This window comes from Siphateles boraxobius, unplaced genomic scaffold, assembly GCF_051911475.1.
Source record: "Siphateles boraxobius isolate OS27281-9 unplaced genomic scaffold, OSU_SipBor_1 31, whole genome shotgun sequence".
Classification (NCBI taxonomy): domain Eukaryota; kingdom Metazoa; phylum Chordata; class Actinopteri; order Cypriniformes; family Leuciscidae; genus Siphateles; species Siphateles boraxobius.
The window spans coordinates 14,577,212-14,593,039 of record NW_027508931.1 but is presented as its reverse complement, the minus strand read 5'-3'; the positions used below and the strand labels follow the sequence as shown (position 1 = coordinate 14,593,039).

General features: G+C 42.2%; 1 protein-coding gene across 1 annotated transcript in view; it reads left to right on the top strand.

Annotated features, from left to right (window-relative positions):
• The window catches only part of LOC143697076 (uncharacterized), a 34,883-nt gene that overhangs the window by 3,351 nt on the left and 15,704 nt on the right, over positions 1–15,828 (top strand). The gene's annotated exons all lie outside the window — the stretch shown is intronic.

Here is a 15,828-nt window from a genome sequence, read left to right as displayed (position 1 = left end):
CAGTTGACGAAGAGGTTCCACTTCAACGCGTAGACGTGTCTCGTGGACGACGCTCTAGCGGAAGTGATGGTAGCCGCCACCGTAGGTGGAAGGGTACTCAAACCTGCTTCGTCCCGTCCAGGAGCCACACGTGGAGGTTCCAAAGATCGGGACGAGGGTGCCATAGGGTGCCCCGTCCCTGAGAAAGGAGGTCCTTCCTCAGGGGAATCGGCCAGGGAGGTGCTGTCGCGAGGAGTAGGTCCGGGCGGGCCAGTATGGCGCGACCAGAATGACCTGCTCCTCGTCCTCCCTGACCTTGCGCAGGGTCTGCGCAAGAAGGCTCACTGGGGGAAACGCATATTTGCGGCCCCGCGGCCAGCTGTGCGCCAGTGCATCCGTGCCGAGCGTGCCCTCGGTCAGGGAATAATACAGGGCACAATGGGTCGAGTCGTGAGAGGCAAACAGATCTATCTGTGCGTCCCCGAACTGGTCCCAAATCAGCTGAACCGACTGGGGATGGAGTCGCCAATCTCCCGGGAGGGGCTGAAGCCGTGAGAGCTCGTCGGCTGCACAGTTCAGGGCTCCGGGGATGTAAATGGCATGAAGCGACCTCAGATGCTTCTGACTCCATATGAGGAGGTGGCGGGCGAGTTGCGACATATGGTGGGAGCGTAGACCACCTTGATGGTTGATGTACGCTACAGTGGCGGTATTGTCTGAACGGACTAGTACGTGTTGGTTCTTGAGCACGGCCCGGAAGCGGCGCAAAGCAAGACGTACGGCCAGCAACTCGAGGCAATTGATGTGCCAGAGGCGGCGGGGTCCTGTCCAGGAGCCCGCGGCAGCACGTCCATTGCACATGGCACCCCAGCCCTTGGAGGAGGCATCTGTCGTTACAACAACATGCCGCGAAGCTCGTTCCAGGGGCACTCCGGCCCGTAGAAAACTGAGGTCCGACCACGGGGTGAAGGTCTGACGGCAAGACGGAGTAACAGTTACTCGGAAGGTGCCGTGTTGCCATGCCCACCTCGGGACTCGGTCGCGAAGCCAAAGCTGAAGCGGTCTCATATGAAGCAATCCGAGCGGTGTTGCCACGGCTGCAGATGCAATATGCCCCAGGAGCCTCTGAAAGAGTTTCAGTGGAACCGTACTCTTGCCCTCGAACTGTCTCAGGCAAGTCAGCAGTGACTGCGCGCGCTCGCTCGTAAGCTGCGCGGACATGGCGACCGAGTCGATGTCCATACCGAGAAAAGAGATCCTCTGCACGGGGCAAAGGCCCAGCATTCGATATCTCACCATGGGGATACACACCAATTATGTGTTATTTGTTTGGGAGTAGAGCATGCCAAATCAGTTCTCGAGGGGGCTGATTGTGAGCATTGTGAGCGTTTACCATTAAGAATGCTACGCTCCCGCCGTTTGCTCTTCAAGGAGGGCGGTTTGGTTCGCGCTCCACGCAGCTCGGGTCCCGCTTCTGCCGAGGCAGAGCAGCGACTTCAGACATGGGGTTATCAAATGGATCTGACAGCAGGGGTTCAAGCCCTATCTCAGCCTTCACGTGTCAGATCCAGTGCCTCAGTTCAGGGTTTGGAATCACGTTCTGCAGTTTCTTCATGTTGTTAGTTTCGGTACAGGAGATACTGAAGACTCGTCTTTTCTGTCTCCTGCATGTGAGGAGCTAGTCGAGATGCTCACTCGTCCTGTTGAAAAATTAAGCATATAGTGGCCAGCTGATAAACAAGAGTCAAGGCAGAAAAGTAAACTTGATGAATGCTTTCTGTCTTCCCGTATGCAGCCTCCACGCCGGTGCTTGCCGTATTTTCCAGACCTCCACACCAAGGTGTTGAAGTCCTAGAAAAAGCCAGTTTCATACCATATATTTAGTCCATAAACGTCCACATATTCGGACATTTATGGGTCTAAACAGCATGGTTATGGGGCGATGCCTATGGCGGAAGAGACACTTGCGAGCCATCTCTCTCCTGATTTGGCATCGTCTTTTAAAGCACAGGCATTACCCTTCAAGCCACTCAGAAACACCTCAGCTTTGGTGGGTAAAGCTTATTCGGCGGCGGGTCAGGCCGCTGCATGCCTGCCCACCATGTCCATCCTAGAGGCATACCAGGCTGACCTATTAAAAGACATGAGCGAGAGTGAGGAGGTCAGCACTGACGTAATTCGAGAAGAATTTATCTTCTCGATATCTGCTGATAGAATTTATCAGCAGATTTATCTCTCCGTCCCACCAAGGAGACGGCTAAGTCAGTGGGCTGTTCTATGACAGCCCTGGTGGCCACGAAGAGGCTGCTTCAATTCTCTCAGCCGTGAAACAAGTGAAGCTAGGACAGCCGCTCACTATAAAGCAGTTTCAGAGACTGTTAGGTCTGATAGCAGCAGCGTCCAACATTATACCTTGCGGCCTATTGTAAATGAGACCGTTGCAGTGGTGGCTCAGGACCAAGGGATCTCCCTATGGGCAAACCCACTCCGCACGATCAAGGTCATGCGGCACAGCCTACGTGCCTTAGTCATGTGTAAATAACCTTAGTTCCTGTCCCAAAGGCCCTTGCTGGGAGATCCCTGTCATCGCATTACGCTTACGATGGATGCTCCCTTTACGGGTTGGGCAATCTGTGGCAGGACCATCATCTCTCGTGGCATATAAATTGTCTATAAATGTTGGCGGTGTTCCAGGCCCAGAAACACTTCCTCCCAGACCTGAGGGACCATCATGTGCTTGTTTGGTCAGACAACACATCGGTGGTCTCTTACATAAACCATCAGGGGCGTCTGCGGTCACGCCCCTTATACAAGCTGGCTCTCCAGATCCTCCTGTGGGCCCAGGTAAAGCTTATTTCATTGAGGGTGATTTATATCCCAGTTTCGGTCATGCCGAGGTAGACCTGTTTACTTCCAAAGAGACATCACAATGTCCACTGTGGTTCTCTCTCAGCCATCCAGTCCCTCTGTGGGCCCAGGTAAAGCTTCTCTTTCATTGAGGGCGATTTATATCCCAGGGTATCTAAATCAGGCATTTATGGCTGAACCTCTCAGGAATGAAGGAGATAGAAAAGACCTTCTTTCTGGACGCCCCGCTTTCCCCTGCTGGCCTATTCGGTGACGCAGTAAATACGGTCATCGATAGGTTTCAAAAAGAGAAAAAAGCAGGTGGCAGTGTTCCAGAAATTCCTGCCACTACGCGTTCATGTCTCAGTGACTGCTGGGTGGGAGCCCCACAAAAAGAATGGGATGCGGCGCGGCGCTCTCAGGCAAAGTCTTCTAAGGGCAAAACGGATCTGAGGAATTTTATTGTTGCGAAAGAAGGCTTTGTCTAAGAAGAAGTCCTGACGCCACTGGTGTCACGATCTGATGCGGCACAGCCTACGTGCCTTAGTCATGTGTAAATAACCTTAGTTCCTGTCCCAAAGGCCCATGCTGGGAGATCCCTGTCATCGCATTACGCTAATGATGGATGCTACCCTTATGGGTTGGGGGGCGATCATGAGTGGTCGCCCAGCCCAAGATCTGTGGCAGGACCATCATCTCTCGTGGCATATAAATTGTCTATAAATGTTGGCGGTGTTCGAGGCCCAGAAACACTTCCTCCCAGACCTGAGGGGCCATCATGTGCTTGTTCGGTCAGACAACACATTGGTGGTCTCTTACATAAACCATCAGGGGTGTCCGTGGTCGCGCTTATAAAAAGCTTACACCAGATCCTCCTGTGGTCCCAGGTAAAGCTTATTTCATTGAGGGTGATTTACATCCCAGGGTACCTAAATCAGGGGACACACATCCTGTTGAGGCAGGGGCCGAGGTCACCCAGGAAGGGGTGTTCTGCATCTAAGCAGAGGATGAGCAAGTGGGTGGTTGAGGCTATCTCACTTGCTTACGAGTCAGCTGGACAGCCTTCACCTTTGGCTGTACGAGCTCACTCGACTAGGAGTACGGCTGCGATGCTATTGAGCAACACCTGTGAAGCACACCGGTCTCGCGTCTCTCATGGAGGAGCGGAAGCATAAAGGAGGAGCGACGACGTTGATGATCGAGAGAGGAACAGGCCTGTATTTTAGTTGAGTTTTGTTTTTTGTATGTGTGTTTTATTTTAGCCAGCAGTCGTCCGCGAGGGGCTGCTGGCCGTTATGTTTATTTTAGGTAAGCCAGCAGTCGTCCGCGAGGGGCTGCTGGCGGTATTTTTGTTTGGTTTGTTTTATTTTAATAAAGTTTATTTGAAAATAATAAATTTCTTCCTTCTTCCCTGAACATTGCTACACTGGTGCCGAAACCCGGGAAGAGGGAGGAATGCGCTGTCAGAGAGTCCTCGCCGCTGTGGGGAATCCGCGGTGCCATCGAGCAAGGTGCGCGAGTCGCCGCCGCTCGCCATGGGCTGGACGAGGAGCAGGGACCGGGGGACTCGCGGCCATGGACGCTCGAGGCATTGCGCTGGAGTGAGTTTCCGGTGGGACGGTCGAGCTCGCTGCCGGCCGCCTGGGTATTGGAGATCCGGGAGGTAGAGGAGGAGTCGCCGCCGCTCGCCGTGGGCCGGAGCCTGCTGCCGTCCACCAATGGAGGGGAGGAGCAGGGAGCGGGGGACTCCTACCGTCTGCCAAAGGCACCCGAGGAGCCGTCGCCGTCCACCGGGCGGCGGAGGACCATCGAGCCGTCCACCGAGGGCTACCCAGCGTCACCGCCAGGCACCGCGGAGAAGATCGCCCAGCTGGTGGAGGACCAGATGGCAGCGCGTTGTGGGAACCGGACCAATTTCTTTATTTTTTTTCCTCTCTCCCCTCTCTCGATCTGTCGCTCCTCATGCTTCCGTCTCCGTTTCCCTCAGCTTGTCGGTCCATACCCCCCAGGGATCGCCGCCGCCGGGGGGGGGGAGTAGGCACAGGCTCGTGGGTACCCCCCGGCCTGTGAGGGGCGATGGGGGTATGTGGCGAAGAGGACGGCAGAGGGACGAGAGAGAACGGCGCGAGGCTGGTGGTGCGATTGCTAATGAGCAACACCTGTGAAGCACACCGGTCTCGCATCTCTCACGGAGGAGCGGAAGCATAAAGGAGGAGCGACGACGTTGATGATCGAGAGAGGAACAGGCCTGTATTTTAGTTGAGTTTTGTTTTTTGTATTTGTGTTTTATTTTAGCCAGCAGTCGTCCGCGAGGGGTTGCTGGCCGTTATGTTTATTTTAGGTAAGCCAGCAGTTGTCCGCGAGGGGCTGCTGGCGTATTTTAGTTTGTTTTGTTTTATTTTAATAAAGTTTATTTGAATGTTCGCCGGTTCCTGCCTCCTTCTTCCCTGAACATTGCTACAAGGGGTAAACGAGCTAAACAAGATAACAAGAGGGCGTGGTTAATCAGAACACCTGGGGATACTTATAAACTAGAAAAACTACAAAGGACTACAAAACATGACACAGCACAGGAAATAACTAAAGTTCACACAAGACAAGGGAAACACAGGACAGACAGGAACAAGACATGAACCCACACCATGACAGGTGACATCAGAACTTGGAAGTCTAATTTGCCGCTGGTTCCTTCGAGATTTTCCTATGGGCGAATTAGACTTCCGGGTTCTGACGTCATACCTGCACCACTCTGTTATGACTGTTTTTACTTTGTATTCATACTGACTCAAAAATAATAATTTATATTATGTTTAAAATAAAGTTACATACAGTAAATTAAATTTTGTGAGCTGTAATTCATTATACATACATCATAACATATTTTACAGCCTATAACTCTGATACTTAATTTATCATATAAATAATTTGAAAGATCAGTGCACACGATTAGACTGAAATTATACACTAAGGATTTTACTTACAAAATTTTCATTATAATTACTCACTTTAATGCTCTAATTAGAAGCGTATGCACATTATTATTTAATTTCCAGCATTTGTCACTCTGTGCAAGTGTTAATTGGTATGGTAGCTTTAAAATTAATTGCTATGCATTATTATTTTAATTATTGCCACTAGTTTTTATTTTTAGTAGCGTCTCAATTGCTGAAATGTATGTCCCTGGATAAAACCACATTTTTTTCAGTGACATACCTGCTTAAAATTGTATCAAATTAAGTTTTGGCATCTCTCAAACCAGTATTAACATTTGCTTTTATACCTGTGCACACTGGAGGAAGAGAGCCAAACCATGCAGATGTGAGTTGGCATGTGTTTTTCTCTAACTTGTCATGTCCAGGTTGATTTTCTCAGTAGATGGGGTCACAAACAGGTGAAAAGTGGATTGTAATTCCCACAGGCCCAGCAGTCTTTCGTATGATGTTATCAGGTGCTCTCCTACTTTCATGTAGGAATGAGGGTTGCATTATTTTGCAATTCTTTGATGTGAACTGAGACAATGTTCTTCCTCATCAGAGGATGACTCATCCTATACTGGATTGGATGCAGGTGTGCCTATAAAAAAAGAGCAGCATTACATTAAATTTTGATTCACTTTCTGATAGTTTCTCCTACAGTATGGTTCACTAGCATTATAAAATGACTATCACTGTGTGACAAAGACCTAGACATTGAGGATATCTATCTATCTATATATATATATATATATATGTATATATATATATATATATATATATATATATATATATATATATATATATATATATCTCCACTGTAAAAAAAATAAAGTTGTCTCAACTAATTATTATTTAGTAACTAGTTCCACATAATTTTTACGTCCACTCAATTTCTCTATTCAAAGTGTTGCTTCAATTAATATTTTTTTAGTTGGCCCAAACTTGACTCAAATTAAAAAAGTATGTTTGCTCAACTAGTTTTATAGTTCATTCAACTAAAATGTTTTAATTGGTCCAAACTTGACTCCAACTTTAAAAAGAATGTTTACTCAACTAGTTTTATAGTTCATTCAACTAAAATGTTTTAATTGGTCCAAACTTGACTCCAACTTTAAAAAGTAAGTTTACTCAACTAGTTTTATAGTTCATTCAACAAATGTTTTAGTTGGTCCAAACTTGACTCCAACTTAAAAAAGTATGTTTGCTTAACTAGTTTATAGTTCATTCAACTAAAATGTTTTATTCAGTATTTATTATTTGGTAAAAATTGCTGTACTAAATTTTATTCAGAGGTTAACAAAATTATTTACTGTGTGTTTTTAAATCACGTAAAAACACAAATGAAAACAGACATTAGCCTTTATTTCACAACAATCTGCACAAACTAAACATACAGGCTAAAGTGCTCAGTTGACAAACATTAAATTCAATACTGCCAATTCCATTTCAAACATTTATGGAACTAAAAAACATTTACTAATCTTTCCCTATACTGAGAACAATAAAGCACATTTTAAATTGTAGTAAAAACTACGAACTCTGCAAGTAATTAATACATAAAATAATTAGTGCTGTCAAGTTGACTAAAGGATTAGTTCACTTTAAAAAAAACTTTTGCTGATAATTTACTCACCCCCATGTCATCCAAGATGTCCATGTCTTTCTTTCTTCAGTCAGAGAGAAAATAAGGTTTTTGATGAAAACATTTCAGGAATTTTCTCCACTTAATGGGACCCAAACGGTTCAAGGTCCAAATGACAGTTTCAGTGCAGCTTCAAAGGGCTTTAAACGATACCAGACAATGAATAAGAGTCTTATCTAGCGAAACGATAGGTCATTTCACAAATGAATAAATTTTTTTAAGTTTTATAAGCACAAATGCTCGCCTTGCTCTGTTCTGTGATGCCTGTTCGTGACGGCACGTAATACACAATTACGTTGAAAAGGTCACACTTGACGTAAGCGGAAGTACCGAGTCAGTGTTTACAAATGTATACTTTTAGCCTATTTAATATTAAACACCCAGGAAACGCACACGAAATGGGCATTTTAAACGGTAAACTGACACAAAGACATTTGAATGTGTATATGGTCCTCCTTCCTCACATTTGTAAACACCTTTTCAACGTAATGCATAGTACGTGCCGTCACAACGGGCATCACAGAACAGAGCAAGGCGAGCATTTGTGCTTATAAAACTTAAACTTTTTTATTCATTTTTTAAATGAACGATCGTTTCGCTAGATAAGACCCTTATTCATCGTCTGGTATCGTTTAAAGATCTTTGAAGCTGCACTGAAACTGTCATTTGTTCCTTGAACCGTTTGGGGCCCATTGAAGTCCATTATATGGAGATAATTCCTGGAATGTTTTCATCAAAAACCTTAATTTCTTTTCGACTGAAGAAAGAAAGACATGGACATCTTGGATGACATGGGGGTGAGTAAATTATCAGCCAAAGTTTTTTTTAAAAAAAGTGAACTAATCCTGTAATCACATCTAACATAAAAGTTTGTGTTTATATGTGTATGTGTGTTTATATATATATATATATATATATATATTCAAATGTACAGTTTGCAAAAGGGCATGTTATAGTCTCATGTTGCTTTAGATGGTTTGCAAGATGGCTAAAATATGTATTTTCCTCACAAATGTCACTGAAACTCACAAACTGAACAACTGAATGTAGAAAACTTTCTTGCTTTTTTTTCGGAGTGAAATCTTGCCAGATGACTCTTTAACGCACATTTGGTTTTAAACGTACACACACAATCTAAATGCAGTGGAGTGTTCTGGTTACGTGCCAGTGTTTCAGTAGATGTGCTATAGGAGAATTGGCTTTGAAAACTTGCAATGACGACAGAGCATCACTTTGGCCACACCCTGATGGGAGAAATAAAAGTAGAATTGATCACAAAAAATAAAAGTAGAATTGATCACAAAAAACATAATAAAGAGATAATTATTAAATAATTTGACATAACTATATTAGTTAGACCTATTTTAATAAATTTGTGATAAAACAGGAGTTGCAACCAATTTTACTCCATATTGCAATGCATTTATAACTGAAATATACTTTGGCTATACAGTACAAAGCGTTTCAAAAATTGTAGAACTCTAATCCAAGATTATGTGATCACTAATATAAATCATTTACCAGTGCACGAATTTGAGTACACAAAATAATAGTATGAGCTGATTCACGACCTAGGAAGCTTATCAAGACACCCACAACAGCCTTATGAAATGCCGTCCTCAAGAGGTCAAAACGCTGTTTCAAAATGAGCGCCATTTTATCGAACGTTAGGTATTTAGGTTTATGTCGGTTATGTCAGGTTTTGCACAGGACAATTGCAAAAGTTTTCACAATCTTAACGTAATTAATCACGCTTAAGTTACCCTAAAATAGCGTATTAATGTGTTTAACATTACACGTTTCATAGATTTCAGTAACTCGCATCCATAAAAGTAGGCCTAACGTTACATTGGGCAATAACTTAATGATGAAAGACTGCGTTCTCATCATATCAACTCTTCACGTTACGGAAACACAAAAATATCATAAAACATCCCGAAATTAAAGCTATTACACATTATAGTAGTACATTTTACATGTTTTATGAATAAAACGAGGTAATCACGTTCCCCTAGCTAAACGTACGTTATATTGTGGCCTTCCCCTCAGACATCAGGCTTAACGTTTTATGGTTTTAAATGTAACTTACGCTTATAAATATCTACACAAAAACAATTAATATGTTTAAGTTGTACGAATATGTTGCACATAATACGTTTTTGTCAATAAACTTGAACATATTCTATAATTTAACATATTCCGTGACGAGTGAACTTGACATAGGCCAAACGTTATACACTTAACTTTCTCTCGGACATAACTTATACAACATTTTTAAATACCAATAAATACGTCTCAGGACGTAACAACACAAACCCATTACATGTTGTACATTTTTGTCGTTATTAGTTTAAAATCGATCATTTATTTAGAGCCACTTACCTTAAGTTAAGCATGACTGTCTTCGACAAAATGTCTCCCGCAGTACCGCAGCCGAGCCGCTGCCTTGTAAAACCTGCAAAGTCAAATGCTGTATCCTTCCGCAAAATCAAATGAGCCATAATCTAGATCCTTCCATTCTCTGTAGCAATGCGCTTTTTGGTGTTTACTAACAAAAATAGACGGCTTAAATTCAAGATTTAAAAAATAAAGGTTTTATATATTAAAGTGTTGTATAGGATCCATCCGCTCTGATAGTGCAGAAACGAAACCTCGACAATTTGATAAATGTTGTTTTGATATTATATCAAATGTTTATTAAATGTTTATATATGTTCATTTTAACAACAAAACAACAAATATGTTCTATGCATATTGTATAGCATATAGCTGGCCTTAATACTTTAAGCAAATATTGGCTAGATTTGTGATTATTAGTCCAGTCAACGTTAGCCATCCTAAAGTTGACTGGATTTGAAAATATCCATTCATTAAACATATTTTCAAATACATTTTTGCAGACTTAATATAATATGTCTTCTTAACTAATCCCAAGCATGATTATTGGTTCAACTTAAATATTTTTACTCTTCCAACATTTTATTAATTGGCGTTTTTACAGTCTATCTATCTATCTATCTATCTATCTATCTATCTATCTATCTATCTATCTATCTATCTATCTATCTATCTATCTATCTATCTATCTATCTATCATGTAAAAAAGAAAGGAAACCCTTTAGAATGTAATGGTTTTACACATCAGAACATAATAAAAATCATCTGGCCGTTAGCAGGTCTTAAAATTAGGTAAATACAATCACTGATGAACAACAACAAATTACATATCACACCGTGTCATTATTTATTTAACAAACATAAAGCCAAAATGGAAAAGCCTGGTTACAAACTGAGTGCACTCCATGATTCAATTGCTTGTAGAGACACTTTTAGCAGCAGTAAGTTGAAAGAATATTTCAGTCTATCACATCGTTCTGGAGGAATTTTGGCCCAGTCTTCGTTACAACGTTGCTTCAGTTCATTGAGGTTTGCTGTGTTTAATTTTCGCCTAACATTATGGCCAAACATCTCCACTTTGGTCTCGACTGTCTAATAGACATTATTTCAGAGGTCTTTAGGTTTGTTCAGATGCAACTTTGCAAACCTAAGCAGTGCTGTTACTTTTAGAGAGAATAAGCTTTCTCCTGGCAACCCTTCCAAACCCTTCCATGCCATACTTGTCCCGTCTTTTTCTAGTTGTACTGCCATGAAATTGAACATTTAAAGGGGTCATATAATGGTACATGCACTTTTTCAAGTTGATTGTACTGAAATGTGTGTTGGCAGTGCCTATACACAACCATCATATAATGATAAACATCTATCCAGTGTTTTTGTTTGAATCTCCTTATATGTTTTCCCCTGCCTCAAATTGAGCCGTTCGATTTTGTGACGTCACTAAATCGGACGCCCCTCCCACGAATGTTGATTGACAGCAGCGTTTCAACAGATCCCTGCCCTGAGCGAGCTGTCAGTCATCATAGTCCGTCATTGTTGATACGCTGGAGAAGAATGGCGTCTAAGCGATTGTGGTGTTCTGTTCTTGGTTGTAATAACGAACACAATAATTTTGATGCTCGTAAATCCGAACAATCCGAACAAAAACAAGAGTTTTGTTTTCGAAGGGAATATTCCCCACGAGCAATTTCAATGCTTTCATGTTTGCGCGATTCGCAAATCTTTTCTCACCAGTCTGCTTTATTAACGAAGGAAGTAACTTATAAAGCAGATTTTGATAAGAAGCTGCTCCTGAAAAAAGAATCGTTACCAACTATTCATGTCTCCCTGCTGTGCCTCCAGAAAAAGTAAGTGTAAAATTTTATTAACCTTTACTGCAGCTATATTAATCTTTGCAAATCGCTTCACGATGAATGCGGCTAAGGTTTACACTCAGGGTACATACGATATGTTTTCTATGTAAGACCTTCTCAATATAATTCATAATCCCACGTTTATAATGAACAACGCATTATGGTTATTGTGTTATTACAAACTGAGTACGTATAACTTACATCAGTAAACACATAGCGTTTGTACATCTCACTAAGTTACTCTAACCTGCCAGTACACAAAGATAGATCAAAGTGACAATATAATAACCAACCATTCAGAAACGTCATGTTCGAGCCTTAATTGTCGAACTTCTTCGGGCTGTCATCTTGTTCCGACTCCGGTTCAAACTGATACGGTTGCACAGATGTGTCCTCCTCAGAGACTCCCGCTGCCATTTTTTTCCTATACTCTCAACTGTTGTCAAGGAAACACTCCACGTGCGGTGTGGTCATAACGCTGTTATGAATGCCCGCAGAACAGAGGGGCGGAGTGAGCGAAGCTCATTATCATTTAATGGCATATGCACTGAAATGGCGTGCTGAAAACAGAGCTGTTTTTGACCAGGTAAAATTTGTGTTTTCTTACAATACTAACGAAAATTTTTAATTAAAGTATATTACAAACTTTTAATTTAGACCCTAAAGAATCAAATTAACTTGTATGAAAATGGCATTATATGACCCCTTTAACATGTTAACTGAGACCTGTAGAATCAGTGGTGTAGTTCTTGGGTGTTTTACAATTTTTCTGAGCATTGGACAGTCTAACCTTGGGGTGAATTTGCTGGTACACACACACACACACACACACACACACACACACACACACACACACACACACACACACACACACCACACCACACCACACCACACCACACCACACCACACACCACACCACACCACACACACACACACACACACACAGAGATACATACATACATTCATCCATGACATCCGGTTTGAACATACACATACACAAGTGAGATTACCAAGGCAATGGCAGTCGTGTGAACTATTATTTTGCTTTTTGGTCTCCTATTAAGTTTAATGGCCTCTCAGTCTCAAAACTATGTCAAAACGTCCTCTTGTGTGTTTCATATGAATGAATCAATGTTGCACAGGTCTGATTTTTAAGGCCAATAGTTCCTATTAATGGTCATTCAGTCTTAAAGACAGGTCAGATTTTGCCAGGAAACTATAAAAATGGTAAGTTGTGTGGTTTGTTCTCAGGGGAACCTGGTATTAACCTTATTAACCTTGTACTTCAGTTGTCTATAGCCCTTGTAAACACTGGGTAACTGACCCATGCACCTCAGGCATTGAAGAGAACTGCTGGAGATTAATGTGTTTTAAATGAATGTGTCAAAATGCACTTGAGAGAATGGGAGGTTCCTCTCTCTTTGTTTTATCCCTTATGGCTCTGTGACTGGTTTCCCATGGCCCGATAGCATTTGGCTCACCGGATCTTCCATTACTTATCTGGTGATGGAATGAAAGAACAAGTTCTTCCCTCCTAAACTTTGAGCAGTGAATAAAGATGTCAAGCAGTGCAGTGTGCTCTCGGGTCAAAGTTTGTTACATAGGGATATGATTCTGCCATCTGTTGTTTACCCGCCTATGTAACATGGTTTAAAGCCTAATGCCTCCGTCTGTGTGCCCTGTCAGGTAAACAAAGATAGGCAAACTCATTACAAAACCCTCTCTGAACTCAGTTTCCATTTAATTTTCCCATGATTGTGCTTAACATGTGTTATGACGTGGGTCAACGGTAAATTAAGACACAAAATCTGGCCCATGTGGCACAGTAACTCACTAGCAGAACAGCTGGCTGAAGGCTAAACAATCTTTCATGTGTATTCCCCATCTAGCAGATTAAAGCAGCATAAGCTGGTAATGCTGGTGTGTTTCATCGGTTTTAGAGGGGTTTGGGATATATATATATATATATATATATATATATATATATATATATATTGTAGCGAGCAGTACGAGGCCGAGGGCCGTAGGAGAATGGCACGAGGCCAGTAGTGTGATTACTGATGAGAACCACCTGCAAGACGCACCGGTCTCGTATCTCTTACGGAGGAGCGGAAGCATAAAAGGTGGAGCGACGACAGAGGAGATCGAGAGAGGAACAGGCCTGAACTTATGTTTAAGATTCAGGGAAGAAGGAGGCGGGAACCGGCGAATATTCAAACAATTTTAGTAATAAATAAAACAAATACAAAAACAAAAGTACAAGCCAGCACAACCGACTGCTGGCCACACAAAACAGAAACAAAACATAAGTTCAGGCCTGTTCCTCTCTCGGTGGCTTGATAAATGATGAACGACATCTGCGCGACGCACCGGTCTTGTATCTCTCACGGAGGAGCGGAAGCATAAAAGGAGGAGCGACGACTGTGAAGAGTGAGAGAGGACAGGCCTGCATTTTATTTGATGTTTTGTTTTATTGTGTGTGGCGGCAGTCGACCATGAGGGACTGCTGTTTTTACTTTCGTTTTTGTATTTGTTTTATTTTGTCATTAAAATGTATTCGATTTTTCGCCGGTTCCCGCCTCCTTCTTCCCATAACATCTGAACTGCGTTACACTGGTGCCGAAACTTGAAAAGACTACAATTATTCAACCCGCTAAAATGGCTAGTTGGAGTGACTGTGTTACCCGTGCAAAATCCACCCGCATTTGGCGGGATGGCTGGTGTTAGGTTCAAGCCCTGGTTACGAGGCTATCCCTCCAGTGGAGCGGTCTGTTGCGGCACACCTGTGTCCGGCCGCTGCCTCTTGGACGGGGGATCCTCGTCTCCCCTCTAAGGCCTGTGAGTTCTCGTCCATCCTCAAGTTTTCAGACACAGCCTATGAGCCTATGAAAGGTGACTTCATCATTGTGTATCAGACATTGCCACCTTGTGGAATAAAGGGAACTTGCACTTTCAGTCATCAAAGATTTCAAATTATTCATCAAATTATTGTTACACTGTTAGACACCTCAGGTAATTAGCAACCCTATACATTTTTTTTTTTTTCAAAAAATGAATGGGAAAACAGGCTTTCTTTTACAATTTTTTGTCTTGTTATATTGTTTATAATTCATTGATTGAGGAGTACTAAGAAGGTTGATGTCTAACTTTAAAAAATGAATGGGGATGAGAGTAATAAATGACGTTCCGGTTCACTAAAGACCCGATGTATGTGTTTAAGGGTTAGTGACACTTTTAAAATATGTAAATATTAATAAGAATTATATCAAAATCGTTTATACATTCTGCAAAACCTTATCCCGGGAAACATAGCAAATGTTATCCTGCACATGCTAAACTTACGTCTAAATTTGTTTAAGAAATTATTTAGGAGAAATTAAAACAAAACAAAATTAAACAGTTATTGTCATAAGTGTCACGGGTGGTTTTCAGCAATCACGAATAAGACACTGGAGTCTTTATTTATAACCCGTAACACATATAGGGCTATAAATATAGGGTTTGAACAAAGGAAACAAAACTAGATAGGTAAAACTAATACATAACTATAGAAACAAACCAAGGAAACTGAGCAGCGAAACATAAGTCCATAGAGTGGATCATAAACCTGACATAAATGTATGCAAATTACAAATTATAAAATAGTAATTCATGAGAAATTTTTGAGTTAATTTGAAATCTCGCAAACAAAGAAGCAACATACAGTAGCTATAAAAGCGATGGTTTTCAGGTGGGGCCCAACATCTGAATGACTTGGAATGCCAAGAGATTTCAAATGAGAATTTGTACATTTCTGTCTTTTGAAAGGGATTTGATGAGATTAAGGCCTGGATGGAATTAAATGGAAGGAGGTGTGGAAAAGCCTCATTGTTTTCAGGTCTCATCGAGGCAAGACCTTTAACTTGGATTTGCATTCGGGCTGAGCTAATTGAACTCCTCCTAGCTGTGTTCTAGAGCAAGTATGCTGTAATCCCTTTTTGCCACTGCAGTGCAGATAGAATTCCAGCAGTCTATTCAGCTTCAATTCAGTTTTCAATTCCAAGGTGATTTTATTGGAAAAGGCGGCACCACAAGTTGCCAAAACAATTAACAAAAAAGGCTTGCTTCACAGAGAAACAACATAGTCTGTGTAAAA